General features: G+C 43.2%; 8 non-coding genes and 1 pseudogene across 8 annotated transcripts; 1 reads left to right on the forward strand and 8 right to left on the reverse strand.

The window, feature by feature from the left end:
* Positions 1-5,005: 5,005 nt before the first annotated feature.
* On the forward strand, positions 5,006-5,112 carry LOC148291501 (small nucleolar RNA R71). Its single transcript, XR_015827185.1, has one exon. It is a non-coding gene; the product is annotated as a small nucleolar RNA R71 (small nucleolar RNA).
* Positions 5,113-8,383: 3,271 nt separating this feature from the next.
* On the reverse strand, positions 8,384-8,502 carry LOC148291502 (5S ribosomal RNA; annotated as a pseudogene).
* Positions 8,503-9,257: 755 nt separating this feature from the next.
* On the reverse strand, positions 9,258-9,376 carry LOC148291503 (5S ribosomal RNA). Its single transcript, XR_015827678.1, has one exon. It is a non-coding gene; the product is annotated as a 5S ribosomal RNA (ribosomal RNA).
* A 5,134-nt stretch (positions 9,377-14,510) lies between these two features.
* On the reverse strand, positions 14,511-14,629 carry LOC148291504 (5S ribosomal RNA). The gene has a single exon (XR_015827290.1). It is a non-coding gene; the product is annotated as a 5S ribosomal RNA (ribosomal RNA).
* Positions 14,630-15,382: 753 nt separating this feature from the next.
* Positions 15,383-15,501, reverse strand: LOC148291505 (5S ribosomal RNA). Its single transcript, XR_015827666.1, has one exon. It is a non-coding gene; the product is annotated as a 5S ribosomal RNA (ribosomal RNA).
* Positions 15,502-16,252: 751 nt separating this feature from the next.
* Positions 16,253-16,371, reverse strand: LOC148291506 (5S ribosomal RNA). Its single transcript, XR_015826964.1, has one exon. It is a non-coding gene; the product is annotated as a 5S ribosomal RNA (ribosomal RNA).
* A 1,135-nt stretch (positions 16,372-17,506) lies between these two features.
* Positions 17,507-17,625, reverse strand: LOC148291507 (5S ribosomal RNA). The gene has a single exon (XR_015826880.1). It is a non-coding gene; the product is annotated as a 5S ribosomal RNA (ribosomal RNA).
* A 774-nt stretch (positions 17,626-18,399) lies between these two features.
* LOC148291508 (5S ribosomal RNA) lies at positions 18,400-18,518 on the reverse strand. The gene has a single exon (XR_015827291.1). It is a non-coding gene; the product is annotated as a 5S ribosomal RNA (ribosomal RNA).
* A 775-nt stretch (positions 18,519-19,293) lies between these two features.
* Positions 19,294-19,412, reverse strand: LOC148291509 (5S ribosomal RNA). The gene has a single exon (XR_015826906.1). It is a non-coding gene; the product is annotated as a 5S ribosomal RNA (ribosomal RNA).
* Between the last annotated feature and the right edge of the window lie 697 nt (positions 19,413-20,109).

A 20,109-nucleotide genomic window follows, 5' to 3' on the forward strand; every position in this document is an offset into this window, starting at 1 on the left:
GAGTTACCATAAGTTAGCTCATATGAAAAATCTTTTTAAATTTTTATAAAAAAAAAAAACAGAAATTTAAAATAATAACAAGTAAAGAGAAAGGATTGAAATGCTCCCCCTTGATGCGATTAGGTCGATTGCTACCAAGCACCTTCTTCTTGAACACATGGGTTGCCTCCCAAGAAGCGCCTTAGTTACTGTCTTGGCAAGACATTGTGCAATCAGCTAAGTTGATGGTACGAAGGGAAGTTGATCTACCACATGGCCAGTTTGGATGCCAGCTGAAACTCCCTCATAGAATGGCTTTAAACGTTGTCCATTTACTTTGAAAGTCGAGCCATCTTTAGGGTTTTGAATCTCCACAGCTCCATAGGGAGAAACATTGACCACGGTGAATGGGCCTTGCCATCTAGACTTCAATTTTCCTGGAAAGAGACGCAAACGTGAGTTAAACAAAAGAACTGACATACCTTTGGAGAACTCTTTCCGTTGAATGTTTCTGTCATGGTAACTCTTGGTTCGTTCTTTGTAAAGCTTTGCATTCTCATAAGACTCATGTCTAATTTCTTCCAATTCATTCAGCTGAAACTTTCTTGCATGGCCTGCCTTGTCTAGATCAAAATTTAACTTCTTGATGGCCCAAAAAGCATTGTGTTCAAGCTCCATTGGCAGGTGACAAGCTTTCCCAAACACAAGACGATAAGGGCTCATTCCAATGGGAGTCTTATATGCTGTCCTATAAGCCCATAATGCATCATTGAGCTTGGCTGCCCAATCTTTCCTTGTATTGTTCACCACCTTCTCCAGGATGTGCTTAATTTCTCTATTGCTTATTTCCACTTGACCAGAAGTTTGCGGATGATATGGTGTAGAGACTCGATGGGTGATGTTGTACTTCTTCATGAGTGCTTCGAATGGCTTGTTACAGAAGTGGCTGCCTCCATCACTAATGACAGCCCTTGGAGTACCAAACCTTGTGAAAATATTATCCTTCAAGAACTTCAGCACCACCTTATAATCATTGGTTTTGGTGGCTATGGCTTCCACCCATTTAGACACATAATCAACAGCAACAAGTATGTAAGTATAACCAAAGGAAGATGGGAATGGTCCCATGAAATCAATACCCCACACATCGAAGAGCTCCACAACAAGTATGTTATTCAATGGCATTTCATTCCTGCGACTTATGTTCCCCATCCTTTGGCACCTATCACACTTAACACAAAAATTAAATGCATCTTTAAATAGAGTGGGCCAAAAGAAACCAGATTGCAGAATTTTAAGTGCTGTTTTCTTAGCTCCAAAGTGACCTCCACAGGCCAATTCGTGGCTATGCCTAAGTATGCTTTCTTGCTCTTCTTCTGGAACACATCTTCTGATGAGTTTATCCGGGCAATGCTTGAATAAGAAAGGTTCATCCCATACATAATGTTTCACCATGGAAAAGAACTTCTTCTTATCCTGAGAAGTTAGATCATTTCTAAGAACACCACAAGCAAGATAATTAACAAAATCAGCATACCATGGCTCTTTGACTTGGGCAGCATATAGTTGTTCATCAGGGAAAGTCTCATTCAAGGGTAGCACAGCTCCTCCTTTTTCTTCAACCACAATTCTGCTCAAATGATCAGCTACCACATTCTCACATCCCTTCTTATCTCGAATCTCCAAATCGAATTCTTGCAGCAAGAGAATCCATCTAATCAAGCGTGGTTTGGCATCCTTCTTAGTGAGCAAGTATCTAAGGGCTGCATGGTCAGAATAAACAATTACTTTAGAACCAACAAGGTAAGAACGAAATTTTTCTAAAGCAAAAACCATAGCAAGCAACTCCTTCTCTGTTGTGGAGTAGTTGATTTGAGCATCATTCAAGGTCCGGCTAGCATAATGAATCACATGGGGCAGCTTGTTCTTCTTTTGACCTAAAACTGCACCAATAGCAAAGTCAGAGGCATCACACATTATTTCAAATGGTAAAGACCAATCCGGAGCTATGATAATAGGGGCTGAAGTTAGCTCCCTCTTCAAGGTAGAAAAAGCTTCCATGCAAGCTTCATTAAACTCAAAAACAGCATCCTTAGCAAGGAGATTACACAATGGCCTTGTAATGCTTGAGAAATTTTTGATGAACCTTCTATAGAATCCAGCATGACCTAGAAAGCTTCTAATTCCTTTAACAGAGGTAGGGGGTGGAAGATTTGAGATGAGGTCGATCTTGGCTTTATCCACTTCGATTCCCTTGCTTGAAATCACATGGCCTAGTACAATGCCTTGTCTCACCATGAAGTGACACTTCTCCCAATTCAAAATCAGATTTGTTTCCTGGCATCTTTTAAGCACTAGAGACAAGTGGTGAAGACAATTATCAAAAGAGGAACCAAAAACTGAAAAATCATCCATAAATACCTCAATGAATCGTTCCACCATATCTGAAAAGATTGACATCATGCATCTTTGGAAAGTTGCTGGGGCATTGCATAAACCGAATGGCATCCTTCTATAAGCAAACGTACCAAATGGGCATGTGAATGTGGTTTTCTCTTGGTCTTCCGGAGCAATGGGAATTTGATTATAACCTGAAAAACCATCAAGAAAACAATAGTAAGCATGGCCAGATAAACGTTCAAGCATTTGATCAATAAAAGGTAAGGGGAAATGATCTTTTCTAGTGGATGTGTTCAACTTCCTGTAATCAATGCAAACTCTCCAACCAGTGACAGTTCGTGTAGGAACTAGCTCATTCTTCTCATTCTTCACAACGGTGATTCCGGACTTCTTTGGAACAACTTGCACAGGGCTCACCCACTTAGAATCTGAAATTGGGTAGATGATTCCTACATCGAGTAGCTTTAAAACTTCAGCTCTAACCACCTCTTTCATGTTGGGATTTAGCCTCCTTTGGGCATCACGAGATGGTTTGCTGTCTTCTTCCATTAAAATCCGGTGCATGCACATGCTTGGACTAATTCCTTTGATGTCTGCTATGGTCCACCCAATGGCTGTTTTATGCTCTTTTAGAACTTTAATTAAGCTCTCTTCTTCATGTGAGGAGAGACCTGCAGCAATTATAACAGGGAGAGTTTCGTTAGCACCCAAATATGTATATTTAAGATTATTGGGAAGAGGTTTAAGTTCTAGCTTTGGTGGGATGACAATGGATGGCTCCAATTTCGTGGATGATGGTCCAAGAGGCTCGATTGGTGGCCTAAAGGATGGTGGGTATGGCGGAAACACTTCTAAGGCAGCCACCACTTCTTGGAACTCCGGTTCACAAAGATCTTCCTCTTCTTGTGTTAAGACAGCTTCTAGAGCATCATTAGACTTTCTCTGCAAAATTTTGGAAGAAACCTCATGATCCACAACATCAATTGAAAAGCAAGAATCAAGAGAGATAGAAGGTTGAGATAGAGCATTAAGCATTTTAAATTCAACAGTTTCACCCAAAACAGTCATGGAGAGAGTGCTATCTTTCACTTTGATGATTGTGTCTGCAGTGGCCATGAATGGCCTGCCTAGGAGAATGGGATCAACACGATCTCCATTTGGATTGTCTTCCATGTCCATCACTACAAAATCAGCAGGGAGAATTAGTGTATTAACTTGAACTAGAATATCTTCTACAATACCTTTTGGATATTTTATAGAATGATCAGCTAGTTCAAGTCGCATTGAAGTCTTCTTCATCCCTTCTAAGCCAAGCTCTTGATAAACTGAATATGGCAAAACATTGATGCTTGCTCCCAAGTCCAACATGGCTCTTCCAACCTTCTTGCCTCCAATGTTAATGGGAATGTCAAAGCTGCCAGGATCATCTAGTTTTGGTGGAAGCTTCCTTTGCAATACAGCACTTACATTCTGGTCGAGCTTTACTCCTTCATTTGGAGCGAAATTGAGCTTGTGAGTTTTCAAGTCCTTGATGAATTTTCCATATGCAGGAATCTGTTCAATAAGATCAAGCAAAGGCAAATTGATATTAACTTTACTCAAAATATCATAAATCTCTTTAAAAGCCTTATCTTGCTTTGCTTTCTTAAGACGGCCTGGAAATGGAATCTGTGGAACATATGGAGCGGGTGGCACGTATCTATCTTCTTGAAGATGTGGTGGCACAAATTTGTCATCCCTTTTATGCAATTGGAATTGATCGGATTTCTGAGAATCTGATTTGGCCTTAGGAGCAGATTGAGAAGTTTTGAGTTGTTCTCCTTCCGTGGCCATGGTCTCCTCCTCTTCATTTTCTACAATCACAACATCATTTGAAAGATTAGAATCATCTTTATTATCAATGATCTTACCTGATCTGAGCACATGAATTGCCTTGGCTTCTGGGTTCTTTGGATTGATCTCAGTTTGGCTTGGCCATTTCCCAGGCACTCTTTGAGTTATTTCAGCAGCTATTTGGCCTAATTGGACTTCCAATTTGGAGATGGCAGCTTGTGTAGTTTGCTGAAAATTGGATTGGTTGATTGCCATCTGCTTCACTATATCTTCCAATGATGATGATGATTGTTGTGGCCTTTGGAATGAAGGGGGATTTGCTTGATTCTGGGTATTTCTCCATGAAAAGTTTGGATGATTCCTCCAACCTGGATTATAACTTTGAGAGTATGGATCATTTCTTGGACCTTGGTTGTAGGAATTTACCAACTTAGCTTGCTCTTGCACAAATTCTGGATATCCAGCCCCAAGTGGACAAGCTGTGGTAGCATGGTCATGAGATTCACAAATGCTACACACTTCCTTCGGAGGGCTTCTTGAGTTTAATGCAAGAAGAGCATCTAGCTTTTGTTCCAGTTTTGAAATCTGCACACTAGAAGCATCATTAGAACCACTAATAACACGTTTACCTCTTGTATCCGTATGTTGGGTCTCCATTGCTATCTCCTCAAAGAGTTCGTACGTTTCTTCTGGAGTTTTGGTTTTAAAAGAACCACCTGCAAAATTGGTGACTATATTATGACTAGAAGGGGTTAGTCCTTTATAAAACATACGCATTTGAAGCTTCAATGGAATCCCATGATGAGGACATTGGTTGAGCAACCCATTGAATTTCTCCCATGCTTCACAAAACGATTCATCATCTTGCTGTGCAAATAACAAGATCTTGTCCCTAAGCATGTCGGTCTTTTGCGTGGAGAAGTATTTTTCTAGGAACTTCTTTTGAATGGCAGACCATGTAGTGAGTGAACCAGGCTTCAAAGAATTCAACCAATACTTCGCCTTATCCTTTAAAGTGTATGGAAACACTCTCATTCGAAGTTGATCTTCTGTCACACCTGTCAAGGGAAAAGAACTCACAACATTAAAAATATCCTTTATATGAGTCAATGGATCTTCATTAGGTAAACCATAAAAGGAAGGCAGCATATTAAGATGAGAAGATTTAAGCTCATAATTTCGAGCTACAGTGGGCAGCAAAATGCTTGAAGGAGATGCTGGAATTGTTGGGATATCAAGTTCTCCCATGAACTCAATGGCAGCCATCATTTCTTCTTCTTCTTGGTCTGAACTTGCTTCCGAATTTGAAAGTGAAGAACCGGGAAGTTCAGTGTGGAGAGCAAGACTTGTAAATGTAGCAAGAGCTTGCTCTTTTGCAGTTGACAACTCCCTTTCTAGACGATTTTGAATTTCAGAGGTCACTCGTCTGGGTTGCAATGATGGTCCTGCGTTCAAAGATCTAGAACGTTGGAACGAAGACCTCACTTGTTCAAGTAATGGATTTTTAGACATAAACTTCCTGAAACAGAAAATTAGATTAATTAGAAACACTAAAAAGAATAGGGTAACCTTGGGCACATAACCAGGGAAGAACTTTCGTTCAGTCCCCGGCAACGGCGCCAAAATTTGTTGTTAATATTATGTTAACTCGCAATTGTACGGGGCAATTAGTAGTATAGCAAGACAAGTACGAGGTCGTACCCACGAAGACTGAGAAGTTAAAACTAGTTATGTACTTAGATTACCAAATTCAAGAAAGTAGGAGGTTATGTCTAAAACAGAATTTAAAACAAGAGTGGTTGTGATTGTTGAACAAAAGAAGCAAAATGAAATTGCAAACAAAAACAAGTAAACAAATGTAACAAAGAGTGGTTTTAAGAGTTGGAAAACAGATTTTGAGACTAGGGCATTCGAATCACCATAACAATTCAATTCTGGGTTATAAAGATTCAAGTAACAAGTCTAATTCAGATTCAAAGATTGATTCTAGCTAAAGTATGATTAGGCCATGGTGTTTGGTCCTAACCTTGTGTTCCTAATTCCCTAATTTGATCATTTGTTGTCTAACCTAAAATTAAGCATTAGGAACCCATTAAGCATAGAAGAACATTTTAAACAACCAAGTATGTATCTAATCCCTGTTGTCGAATGTCCATACATACTCTTCCTATTCATAGTTCAATTCGAATTAAAGCATGGTGTATACTCTTAATTCAAACCAAGATAGTTAACAAACAAGTTCTAATGGTGATCAATCATTCAAACAAGCATGTTAACTTATAAGCATAATGAATAAGAACATGAATCATGAATCAAACTTGAAACTCCAAACTTATAAACCCAGAATATTCATGTTAGGTTACATCGAAGCCCTAGTTATGGATTTAGCTACTCATAATGGAAAAGAGACTTGAACAGAAATGAGAAAACATAATGAATACAATAAGAGTAGAAAAACCCTTTTTCTGAAGTTCTTGTGGTGTCCAAGGCTTCTCCAAGTGCTTCTCCACTTCTAATGCTTCTCCAAGAGCTTCCCCACTTCTAGAAAGATGTATGAAGGATATGGAGGTGATTTGGGATGAGTTTGAGTGAGTGGTGATGGCTAAGGAAGATGAAATTCGTAGGGAAATGGAAGAGAGGTTTGCTGGAGTTGTTTTGGTGATTGTTGGAGTGTTTGGGATTTTGAGAGTGTTTGAGGATGGTTGGAGTGAATTGTGGGGGTTGTGAATCTCAGGATTTGTTGTGTCTTGAATGTGGAATGGATGTGGTATTTATAGGGAGAGGGGAGTGACAAATCTGAATTCAATATGGCTAATGCATACAACACTTGCATTATAAAAGATGAATTGGTTGATGCACTTCACTAATGCATACAACACTTGCATTATAAAATCTGAATTGGTTGATGCACTTCACTAATAGATCCCACCAGCAGCCCTAGCTCATCTTCATGTCACCATGACCAAGCTTCCAACCAGAAATGATAGCTCATACCTAGCTCACCATGACCAAGCATCCAACCAGCACATGCTGAGGTCAGCATAACCAGCAACTTCAAGGGCTTACAACTTGGGCTTCTCTTAATCAAATTAGGACTTTAAGCACTCGAAATTGAAGTTCAGAATGTCGTCTTTCCAGCCATATTTCATTTGGGCCAATTCAAGGTCGGAGGAGGAAGTTAAGGCCAAAACAAATTGCTAACTCATTTTGCGCGCTGATAAAATCCATCCTGAGCATGGCTCTGTGTTTGCTAGGTAACAGACTCCATATTTATCCAATGGGGCTGAATTTTGGATATGTTATAGTACATACCCATTGGAACAACTTTCATGAAGAATGCTGCCTCATCCGAGCTGTGTAGGTTGCTGAAACAAAGCTTGCAATATGACCTACGGAACTGGACTGGCAGGGGGCTGTAGCCAAAATGAGTTTCTTCCATTCATCCAAATTAGGCCTTAACATGCTTGAATTGCATGAATTATGCTCTCTTGCTCTATTGGCCTACAAAACACACAAAGGGAGGGAAATAACTTAGAATTATAGGAACTAAGCAAAAGAAGTAAGTAAATTGGGCATGTATATGTATGAAATTATGAGCTTAACAGCCTACCTTACGATAATTGAACCAAAACAAAAAAACTGACAACGTTAAGAACAACCCCAATAATTTCGGCAGTGGGCGTCGAGTCCTGCTGTTTTTTCGCTTTCGTTCGTTTGCGGTGCCCGGTTAATTGGAGACGAGCTCCACGGGGTGATGTAGGACAGATGGCGTAAGTTATTGGAGAGGAGCTGGACCGACGCGCGTGCAACGGCAAATCGGGCAAACCGCTGATCTGGGCTCCGACCTCAGAATTGGGCCCACGAACCGTCGATTCGAAGGCAACGGCGTCGCGAGTAAAACTCATTGCGCTGCCATGAGTCGTGGGCTTTTTCGGGCATCCGACGTCGTTTACTAGCCCGAAATCCAGTTTTTGAAGTTTTTGGTAACTGTGTTATTTTCCTATTTTAATTCCTTCGTTAATCCTAGGCTTTCTAGGAGTATTTAATCATAGTGTGCCCCGATTGTCACGCTGCGCCAAGGGGTCGTGATAAAACAAAGACATCCAGATGAATAAGATGACGGAAAGCAAACGCCCACGACAATTGATACGTCAACAAGGCAAAAAAAGAAGGGATGCAACACGAGGACTTCCCAGGAGGTCACCCATCCTAGTGCTACTCTCGCCCAAACTCGCTTAACTTCGGAGTTCTGATGGGATCCGGTGCATGTGAGTTTGTATGATCGCATCCATTAGCTTATAACGCCTAAAAGTATATAAGCCACGTTTGAACCATGCCATATGACCATGGGTTGGCTATCCAACGCCCCCCGCATGAAATGGCATGGCCTGTCAGGCCTTGTCGTCGCCACCCCTACCATGTGTCGCGCGCAGGCCTGCCGAACTGCCGGTTCCGATCGGGTGTGGGGCCTACCTTACGATAATTGAACCAAAACAAAAAAAAAACAAAAAAACTGACAACGTTAAGAACAACCCCAATAATTTCGGCAGTGGGCGTCGAGTCCTGTTGTTTTTTCGCTTACGTTCGTTTGCGGTGCCCGGTTAATTGGAGACGAGCTCCACGGGGTGATGTAGGACAGATGGCGTAAGTTATTGGAGAGGAGCTGGACCGACGCGCGTGCAACGGCAAATCGGGCAAACCGCTGATCTGGGCTCCGACCTCAGAATTGGGCCCACGAACCGTCGATTCGAAGAAAACGGCGTCGCGAGTAAAACTCGTTGCGTTGCCATGAGTCGTGGGCTTTTTCGGGCATCCGACGTCGTTTACTAGCCCGAAATCCAGTTTTTGAAGTTTTTGGTAACTGTGTTATTTTCCTATTTTAATTCCTTCGTTAATCCTAGGCTTTCTAGGAGTATTTAATCATAGTGTGCCCCGATTGTCACGCTGCGCCAAGGGGTCGTGATAAAACAAAGACATCCAGATGAATAAGATGACGGAAAGCAAACGCCCACGACAATTGAAACGTCAACAAGGCAAAAAAAGAAGGGATGCAACACGAGGACTTCCCAGGAGGTCACCCATCCGAGTACTACTCTCGCCCAAACTCGCTTAACTTCGGAGTTCTGATGGGATCCGGTGCATGTGAGTTGGTATGATCGCATCCGTTAGCTTATAACGCCTAAAAGTATATAAGCCACGTTTGAGCCATGCCATATGACCATGGGTTGGCTATCCAACGCCCCCCGCATGAAATGGCATGGCCTGTCAAGCCTTGTCGTCGCCACCCCTACCACGTGTCGCGCGCAGGCCTGCCGAACTGCCGGTTCCGATCGGCTGTGGGGCCTACCTTACGACAATTGAACCAAAACAAAAAAAACAAAAAAACTGACAACGTTAAGAACAACCCCAATAATTTCGGCAGTGGGCGTTGAGTCCTGCTGTTTTTTCGCTTTCATTCGTTTGCGGTGCCCGGTTAATTGGAGACGAGCTCCACGGGGTGATGTAGGACAGATGGCGTAAGTTATTGGAGAGGAGCTGGACCGACGCGCGTGCAACGGCAAATCGGGCAAACCGCTGATCTGGGCTCCGACCCCAGAATTGGGCCCATGAACCGTCGATTCGAAGGCAACGGCGTCGCGAGTAAAACTCATTGCGTTGCCATGAGTCGTGGGCTTTTTCGGGCATCCGACGTCGTTTACTAGCCCGAAATCCAGTTTTTGAAGTTTTTGGTAACTGTGTTATTTTCCTATTTTAATTCCTTCGTTAATCCTAGGCTTTCTAGGAGTATTTAATCATAGTGTGCCCCGATTGTCACGCTGCGCCAAGGGGTCGTGATAAAACAAAGACATCCAGATGAATAAGATGACGGAAAGCAAACGCCCACGACAATTGAAACGTCAACAAGGCAAAAAAAGAAGGGATGCAACACGAGGACTTCCCAGGAGGTCACCCATTCTATCGCCATTTTATCACCTGTTTACCACCTGTGAACAGTACCGTGAACAGTGAACAGTGGCATGAACAGTTCCGTGAACAGTGAACAGTGACGACCGGTCGCGTGAACAGTGATGGCCGGTCGTTTTTGGGCAGAGTCAAAATTTCAATAAACGTGTGATGAGCGACCGGTCGTGAACAGTAACGACCGGTCGTTTTTGGGCAGATTCGTTTCTCTGTTTTTCAGTTTCGACCTCTGTCCAGTGTTTTGCCTATAACTTTCCAACCGTACGTCGAAAATTCACTTTCTTTATACGGTTGGATTCAGAACAGAAAATGCAAGAACACAGCACGGACCAAAAGTCCAAAACAATTACGGAAACAAATAAAATTCAGTATCAAAGACACACCACGTATCAAACACACAACTCACACACACATTGGGGGGGTTTTGATTTGTTTCAAGTGACCTATTTCTATTGCATGAAAGTAAATGGACTTTGAATTTAAATGAGAAAGGCAGAGATGAAATATCAAAGAGTGGAATTAAAAAGTAACAAACACTAGGGTTTCGGAATCCACCCTAAACAATTCTACCCAAGTTCATGAATACTCAAGTGATGAACTCTAAACGTGTTGATGAAAATGTTCGCAATCAAGGCCATGGGTCGTGGCTCAAGACGCATTGATTCTCTCTAATATACGTAAAGTGCATGGTTCGTGCTACAATACTTGTGCCCTCCTCATAACCGAACCTAGGTATGGTTCGTACTTTGATTCAATTACAAGGAGAACCCATTAAGTTCAAAGAGAATATGAACATCACAAGAATCCTAATAGCATGGTGTTTACATTAGGTATTCAAGAAACCAATTCACATGGATGATTCTTACTTCATCCATTTATTGCTTAGGATAACATGAAGATACACATAATCCCAACAATCTCAAGAAGCATGCTTTCAAAGATGGCCAACCAAGGAAAAACACACATCAAGGATAGATTAATTTGGTGAATTGGAATTCATCAACAATATCTAGAAATTCATACACTCAAGTATCAAAACAATAAGGTAATCATGTTTAGGGCTTCAACCTAAGCCCTAGCTATAGAGTTTAGTTGCTCATACTTATTTCAAATACAAACTCAAAATGAAATTAGAAAGAGTTTACAGATTTTCAGAAAATGATGAAAGCTTCAAGATCATCAATGGTGGAAGTCTTCTTCTCCACTTTTCTTGGCTGCACCTTGGCTTTCTCCAAGCTCCAAAAACTCTCCAAAATCTGCTCTCAATTGTGTAGAATTCAGAATTGAATTGCTTTCCACGTTCAAAGGCTCCCTCCATATCTGATTGCCAATTGCTTTTGCTCCTTTTCCCATCTTTTCCTACTCACACTTTTAATATAAAACTCATTCTTTCTCTAAAGCTTTTGCCCATTGTCCCCTTGCCATTATGAAGCATTGACTCACAAAGATGCCAAATACTTCAGAAAATATCTCTTTTACAAAGGTAATTCCTTGTTACCAAGAGTTATGGTAACAAGAAATTAAGATGACACAAAGGAGGTAAAAGCTGGCCAAATCCGGATTTCCAGAGCTGTGGTAACATGCTGGATTGGTTGGATAGGCAATACTTGTCCAATGGAGCTCAAATTTGGATATGTTGTAGTTAACATCCATTGGAACAAATCTCATGAAGATCATGACCTCATCCGAGCACCAGAGCATGTTGATCCCAGGCCAAGAAGTTGACCTACGAAAATGAACAAAAACAGAATTTATAACTAATAATGCACTTTTAGCTCATTTTCATTCCAACCAAGGTAAAATCTAAGAAAACACAAAAAGGAAGTAAAAAGCTATAAAATGTCAAGAACTAACTCAAAATAGTGGGTGAATAACATGAAAAATCATGTGTAAAAATGAACCGAACAAACTTCCCAAACTTATCTTTTGCTAGTCCTCGAGCAAAACAGAAACTAAAACAAGATTCGAAACAAAACTTTCCGAACACTTTCCAAAGAGAGAGCGACTTATGCAAATGACTTAAAAGTTTTCACAAAGAAAACTCATTTTAGACATTATTCACAAGGCAGCAAAGTTCAGAACACAACATGTTCAAAGTGTAGTAGTGTGATGGCCAAATGGAACTCATTCTCCAATTTCAGTTTTCACACAACTTCAAAAATCATACCCAGCACAAATGTAACTTCAAATCTCACCTAAGTTGTCCTCTCACAAATGAATCACTCGGAAGAGGGTTACAATGCATCACTCAATAATAGACATGAGAATAGAGTTAAACCATAAGGGACTTAACTCAAAATTAGCAAGCTGAAAAACATGCATGAATATGATCTCAAGAAGGATGCTAAACACTTAAAAGAAGAATGTGTGCAATTCAACCACATGACATCTAGGATCAATTTAGGTCTTTATTATAGGTTGTAATGGGGCTAAGGGTGTAAGGTGAGTAAGAAATGAAGGATAAGGATACAACAAAGTCCAAGGAACTCACAATGTAAGAGCATATAATCGTTGACTAAAAGACTTTGAAACATCACGCTTGAAATTTTCATTCTTTTATTATTTTTTGGGTGATCAAATAGACCACAAAGCCTTATACCTCCACTAATTATGATTCACACTCCTTCCTTCCATTTGAACAACCAAGAAACATGGAATTGAATTTGAAACCATTGCCACTTAACCACGACTTTTCTCTTTTCTTTCACCCTTTTTTTTTTTTTTTTTTTTTTTTGAAAGTAATAACCCTTCCCAAACTTAGCATGAAAAACACATCTAAATTAAAGCTCACGAGTTCCTTAGAAAGGTAAATTCTTGTTTTTCAGGCTAAGGCTAGAAGTAATAACTGGTTACTTGAAAGAAAAGGCATACATATAGGCTCAAGGTGGTTAACAATGGAAAATCATGCTTAAGCATGCATAGGGTTAGCTTGAAAGGCACAAACGGTCCAAAGAGGGCCTTAATATCATTTCTCAAATGTCATGTAATCAAATTGCACAAGAATGAGTAACTTTTAAGTGCTCAACCAAATCAATGAATAATGAGATCAAACAACAACTCAGATGACAAGAAAAGTGGAATATGTGTATAACACTCATGAATTGAAGCACAAGGCTCAAAGCTCACATTATATGGTTATACAAGTCTAATTCATGCTTGATACAATTCTTTGGATCATGCAAGTCCCTCAACTGGAGAATTATGAAACAAATGGCAAGTGCGTAGAGGGTTTCAAACATATCATGCTAGAACGATGCCATTTAGTGAATAACAAATTTTTTAATTTTAATTTTTTAATTTTTTTTTTAAGAGCATTTTCAATCAAGTCATTTAAACATTCATCACAATCTCATCATATATGTCCGGAAAGTGACTTGAAAACACAAAGACTCAAAACTGAAAAGAAAACAGAACAAATTAAAGCAAGAATTAAAGCGAAACGAAAAAGACTTGCTATCCCTTCCCAAACTTAGAAATAAACATTGTCCTCAATGTTAAAGAATTCAGACATCAACAACGTTATAACAAGAATTAAAGGGAATAAAGCAGTTAAATACAAGAACAAACACGAAAAAAACAACTACAACACGGTTGCAAAAACAAAAACAAAAACGAAACCAAACAGAAACAAATAAAACAGTAAGCCCTAACAACAGTCTTACACATGCAGAAATCCAACCCAATGAAACGCAAAAACCAAATGAAAGCCCAACCCAAACGAAAGCCCAAAAGCCCAAAAGCGAAGAAAGTAAATAAAACAAAGAAACCAAGTCAGAAGCACAAAGAGCGAGGACTCAGTAAAATAGAAAAAGTGGGCCCTGAAGTCTCGACACCTGTGAGTCACGGGAAACAAAGGGAGAGACGTGTCGACAAGCAGAGGTCTCTCTCACGGTCCCAAGCCAGAATTATTGGCTTCATAGGAAGGCGTGACGACTTTCGTTTCTCAAAAACGCTGAAAGGCGGAACTGTAATTAAAGGGGTTGGGGACCAGGTGGGGTGACCTAAGGGGATAGGCCGTAAGGGCCGCGCAAAACGCAGAAGCGCAGTGGCTAGGGTTACATAAAAACTCATTGCGTTGCCATGAGTCGTGGGCTTTTTCGGGCATCCGACGTCGTTTACTAGCCCGAGATCCAGTTTTTGAAGTTTTTGGTAACTGTGTTATTTTCCTATTTTAATTCCTTCGTTAATCCTAGGCTTTCTAGGAGTATTTAATCATAGTGTGCCCCGATTGTCACGCTGCGCCAAGGGGTCGTGATAAAACAAAGACATCCAGATGAATAAGATGACGGAAAGCAAACGCCCACGACAATTGAAACGTCAACAAGGCAAAAAAAGAAGGGATGCAACACGAGGACTTCCCAGGAGGTCACCCATCCTAGTACTACTCTCGCCCAAACTCGCTTAACTTCGGAGTTCTGATGGGATCCGGTGCATGTGAGTTGGTATGATCGCATCCGTTAGCTTATAACGCCTAAAAGTATATAAGCCACGTTTGAGCCATGCCATATGACCATGGGTTGGCTATCCAACGCCCCCCGCATGAAATGGCATGGCCTGTCAAGCCTTGTCGTCGCCACCCCTACCACGTGTTGCGCGCAGGCCTGCCGAACTGCCGGTTCCGATCGGCTGTGGGGCCTACCTTACGATAATTGAACCAAAACAAAAAAAACAAAAAAACTGACAACGTTAAGAACAACCCCAATAATTTCGGCAGTGGGCGTCGAGTCCTGCTGTTTTTTCGCTTTCGTTCGTTTGCGGTGCCCGGTTAATTGGAGACGAGCTCCACGGGGTGATGTAGGACAGATGGCGTAAGTTATTGGAGAGGAGCTGGACCGACGCGCGTGCAACGGCAAATCGGGCAAACCGCTGATCTGGGCTCCGACCTCAGAATTGGGCCCACGAACCGTCGATTCGAAGGCAACGGCGTCGCGAGTAAAACTCATTGCGTTGCCAGGAGTCGTGGGCTTTTTCGGGCATCCGACGTCGTTTACTAGCCCGAAATCCAGTTTTTGAAGTTTTTGGTAACTGTGTTATTTTCCTATTTTAATTCCTTCGTTAATCCTAGGCTTTCTAGGAGTATTTAATCATAGTGTGCCCCGATTGTCACGCTGCGCCACGGGGTCGTGATAAAACAAAGACATCCAGATGAATAAGATGACGGAAAGCAAACGCCCACGACAATTGAAACGTCAACAAGGCAAAAAAAGAAGGGATGCAACACGAGGACTTCCCAGGAGGTCACCCATCCTAGTACTACTCTCGCCCAAACTCGCTTAACTTCGGAGATCTGATGGGATCCGGTGCATGTGAGTTGGTATGATCGCATCCGTTAGCTTATAACGCCTAAACGTATATAAGCCACGTTTGAGCCATGCCATATGACCATGGGTTGGCTATCCAACGCCCCCCGCATGAAATGGCATGGCCTGTCAGGCCTTGTCGTCGCCACCGCTACCATGTGTCGCGCGCAGGCCTGCCGAGCTGCCGGTTCCGATCGGCTGTGGGGCCTACCTTACGAAAATTGAACCAAAAAAAAAAAAAAAAAAACTGACAACGTTAAGAACAACCCCAATAATTTCGGCAGTGGGCGTCGAGTCCTGTTGTTTTTTCGCTTTCGTTCGTTTGCGGTGCCCGGTTAATTGGAGAGGAGCTCCACGGCGTGATGTAGGACAGATGGCGTAAGTTATTGGAGAGGAGCTGGACCGACGCGCGTGCAACGGCAAATCGGGCAAACCGCTGATCTGGGCTCCGACCTCAGAATTGGGCCCACGAACCGTCGATTCGAAGGCAGCGGCGTCGCGAGTAAAACTCATTCCGTCGCCATGAGTCGTGGGCTTTTTCGGGCATCCGACGTCGTTTACTAGCCCGAAATCCAGTTTTTGAAGTTTTTGGTAACTGTGTTATTTTCCTATTTTAATTCCTTCGTTAATCCTAGGCTTTCTAGGAGTATTTAATCATAGTGTGCCCCGATTGTCACGCTGCGCCACGGGGTCGTGATAAAACAAAGACATCCAGATGAATAAGATGACGGAAAGCAAACGCCCACGACAATTGAAACGTCAACAAGGCAAAAAAAGAAGGGATGCAACACGAGGACTTCCCAGGAGGTCACCCATCCTAGTACTACTCTCGCCCAAACTCGCTTAACTTCGGAGTTCTGATGGGATCCGGTGCATGTGAGTTGGTATGATCGTATCCGTTAGCTTATAACGCCTAAAAGTATATAAGCCACGTTTGAGCCATGCCATATGACCATGGGTTGGCTATCCAACGCCCCCCGCATGAAATGGCATGGCCTGTCAAGCCTTGTCGTCGCCACCCCTACCACGTGTTGCGCGCAGGCCTGCCGAACTGCCGGTTCCGATCGGCTGTGGGGCCTACCTTACGATAATTGAACCAAAACAAAAAAAACAAAAAAACTGACAACGTTAAGAACAACCCCAATAATTTCGGCAGTGGGCGTCGAGTCCTGCTGTTTTTTCGCTTTCGTTCGTTTGCGGTGCCCGGTTAATTGGAGACGAGCTCCACGGGGTGATGTAGGACAGATGGCGTAAGTTATTGGAGAGGAGCTGGACCGACGCGCGTGCAACGGCAAATCGGGCAAACCGCTGATCTGGGCTCCGACCTCAGAATTGGGCCCACGAACCGTCGATTCGAAGGCAACGGCGTCGCGAGTAAAACTCATTGCGTTGCCAGGAGTCGTGGGCTTTTTCGGGCATCCGACGTCGTTTACTAGCCCGAAATCCAGTTTTTGAAGTTTTTGGTAACTGTGTTATTTTCCTATTTTAATTCCTTCGTTAATCCTAGGCTTTCTAGGAGTATTTAATCATAGTGTGCCCCGATTGTCACGCTGCGCCACGGGGTCGTGATAAAACAAAGACATCCAGATGAATAAGATGACGGAAAGCAAACGCCCACGACAATTGAAACGTCAACAAGGCAAAAAAAGAAGGGATGCAACGCGCGTGCAACGGCAAATCGGGCAAACCGCTGATCTGGGCTCCGACCTCAGAATTGGGCCCACGAACCGTCGATTCGAAGGCAACGGCGTCGCGAGTAAAACTCATTGCGTTGCCAGGAGTCGTGGGCTTTTTCGGGCATCCGACGTCGTTTACTAGCCCGAAATCCAGTTTTTGAAGTTTTTGGTAACTGTGTTATTTTCCTATTTTAATTCCTTCGTTAATCCTAGGCTTTCTAGGAGTATTTAATCATAGTGTGCCCCGATTGTCACGCTGCGCCACGGGGTCGTGATAAAACAAAGACATCCAGATGAATAAGATGACGGAAAGCAAACGCCCACGACAATTGAAACGTCAACAAGGCAAAAAAAGAAGGGATGCAACACGAGGACTTCCCAGGAGGTCACCCATCCTAGTACTACTCTCGCCCAAACTCACTTAACTTCGGAGTTCTGATGGGATCCGGTGCATGTGAGTTGGTATGATCGAATCCGTTAGCTTATAACGCCTAAAAGTATATAAGCCACATTTGAGCCATGCCATATGACCATGGGTTGGCTATCCAACGCCCCCCGCATGAAATGGGATGCCGTCGCATGAAATGGCATGGCCTGTCAGGCCTTGTCGTCGCCACCCCTACCATGTGTCGCATGCAGGCCTGCCGAACTGCCGGTTCCGATCGGCTGTGGGGCCTACCTTACGATAATTGAACCAAAACAAAAAAAAACAAAAAAACTGACAACGTTAAGAACAACCCCAATAATTTCGGCAGTGGGCGTCGAGTCCTGTTGTTTTTTCGCTTTCGTTCATTTGCGGTGCCCGGTTAATTGGAGACGAGCTCCACGGGGTGATGCAGGACAGATGGCGTAAGTTATTGGAGAGGAGCTGGACCGACGCGCGTGCAACGGCAAATCGGGCAAACCGCTGATCTGGGCTCCGACCTCAGAATTGGGCCCACGAACCGTCGATTCGAAGGCAACGGCGTCGCGAGTAAAACTCATTGCGTTGCCATGAGTCGTGGGCTTTTTCGGGCATCCGACGTCGTTTACTAGCCCGAAATCCAGTTTTTGAAGTTTTTGGTAACTGTGTTATTTTCCTATTTTAATTCCTTCGTTAATCCTAGGCTTTCTAGGAGTATTTAATCATAGTGTGCCCCGATTGTCACGCTGCGCCACGGGGTCGTGATAAAACAAAGACATCCAGATGAATAAGATAACGGAAAGCAAACGCCCACGACAATTGAAACGTCAACAAGGCAAAAAAAGAAGGGATGCAACACGAGGACTTCCCAGGAGGTCACCCATCCTAGTACTACTCTCGCCCAAACTCGCTTAACTTCGGAGTTCTGATGGGATCCGGTGCATGTGAGTTGGTATGATCGCATCCGTTAGCTTATAACGCCTAAAAATATATAAGCCACGTTTGAGCCATGCCATATGACCATGGGTTGGCTATCCAACGCCCCCCGCATGAAATGGGATGCCGTCGCATGAAATGGCATGGCCTGTCAGGCCTTGTCGTCGCCACCCCTACCATGTGTCGCGCGCGGGCCTGCCGAACTGCCGGTTCCGATCGGCTGTGGGGCCTACCTTACGATAATTGAACCAAAACAAAAAAAAAACAAAAAAACTGACAACGTTAAGAACAACCCCAATAATTTCGGCAGTGGGCGTCGAGTCCTGTTGTTTTTTCGCTTTCGTTCGTTTGCGGTGCCCGGTTAATTGGAGACGAGCTCCACGGGGTGATGTAGGACAGATGGCGTAAGTTATTGGAGAGGAGCTGGACCGACGCGCGTGCAACGGCAAATCGGGCAAACCGCTGATCTGGGCTCCGACCTCATAATTGGGCCCACGAACCGTCGATTCGAAGGCAACGGCGTCGCGAGTAAAACTCATTGCGTTGCCAGGAGTCGTGGGCTTTTTCGGGCATCCGACGTCGTTTACTAGCCCGAAATCCAGTTTTTGAAGTTTTTGGTAACTGTGTTATTTTCCTATTTTAATTCCTTCGTTAATCCTAGGCTTTCTAGGAGTATTTAATCATAGTGTGCCCCAATTGTCACGCTGCGCCACGGGGTCGTGATAAAACAAAGACATCCAGATGAATAAGATGACGGAAAGCAAACGCCCACGACAATTGAAACGTCAACAAGGTAAAAAAAGAAGGAATGCAACACGAGGACTTCCCAGGAGGTCACCCATCCTAGTACTACTCTCGCCCAAACTCGCTTAACTTCGGAGTTCTGATGGGATCCGATGCATGTGAGTTGGTATGATCGCATCCGTTAGCTTATAACGCCTAAAAGTATATAAGCCACGTTTGAGCCATGCCATATGACCATGGGTTGGCTATCCAACGCCCCCCGCATGAAATGGCATGGCCTGTCAGGCCTTGTCGTCGCCACCCCTACCATGTGTCGCGCGCAGGCCTGCCGAACTGCCGGTTCCGATCGGCTGTGGGGCCTACCTTATGATAATTGAACCAAAACAAAAAAAAACAAAAAAACTGACAACGTTAAGAACAACCCCAATAATTTCGGCAGTGGGCGTCGAGTCCTGTTGTTTTTTCGCTTTCGTTCGTTTGCGGTGCCCGGTTAATTGGAGACGAGCTCCACGGGGTGATGTAGGTCAGATGGCGTAAGTTATTGGAGAGGAGCTGGACCGACGCGCGTGCAACGGCAAATCGGGCAAACCGCTGATCTGGGCTCCGACCTCAGAATTGGGCCCACGAACCGTCGATTCGAAGGCAACGGCGTCGCGAGTAAAACTCATAGCTTTGCCATGAGTCGTGGACTTTTTCGGGCATCCGACGTCGTTTACTAGCCCGAAATCCAGTTTTTGAAGTTTTTGGTAACTGTGTTATTTTCCTATTTTAATTCCTTCGTTAATCCTAGGCTTTCTAGGAGTATTTAATCATAGTGTGCCCCGATTGTCACGCTGCGCCACGGGGTCGTGATAAAACAAAGACATCCAGATGAATA

This window comes from Prunus avium, chromosome 8 (assembly GCF_965620075.1).
Source record: "Prunus avium chromosome 8, drPruAviu1.hap1.1, whole genome shotgun sequence".
In the NCBI taxonomy this organism is placed as follows: Eukaryota; Viridiplantae; Streptophyta; class Magnoliopsida; order Rosales; family Rosaceae; genus Prunus; species Prunus avium.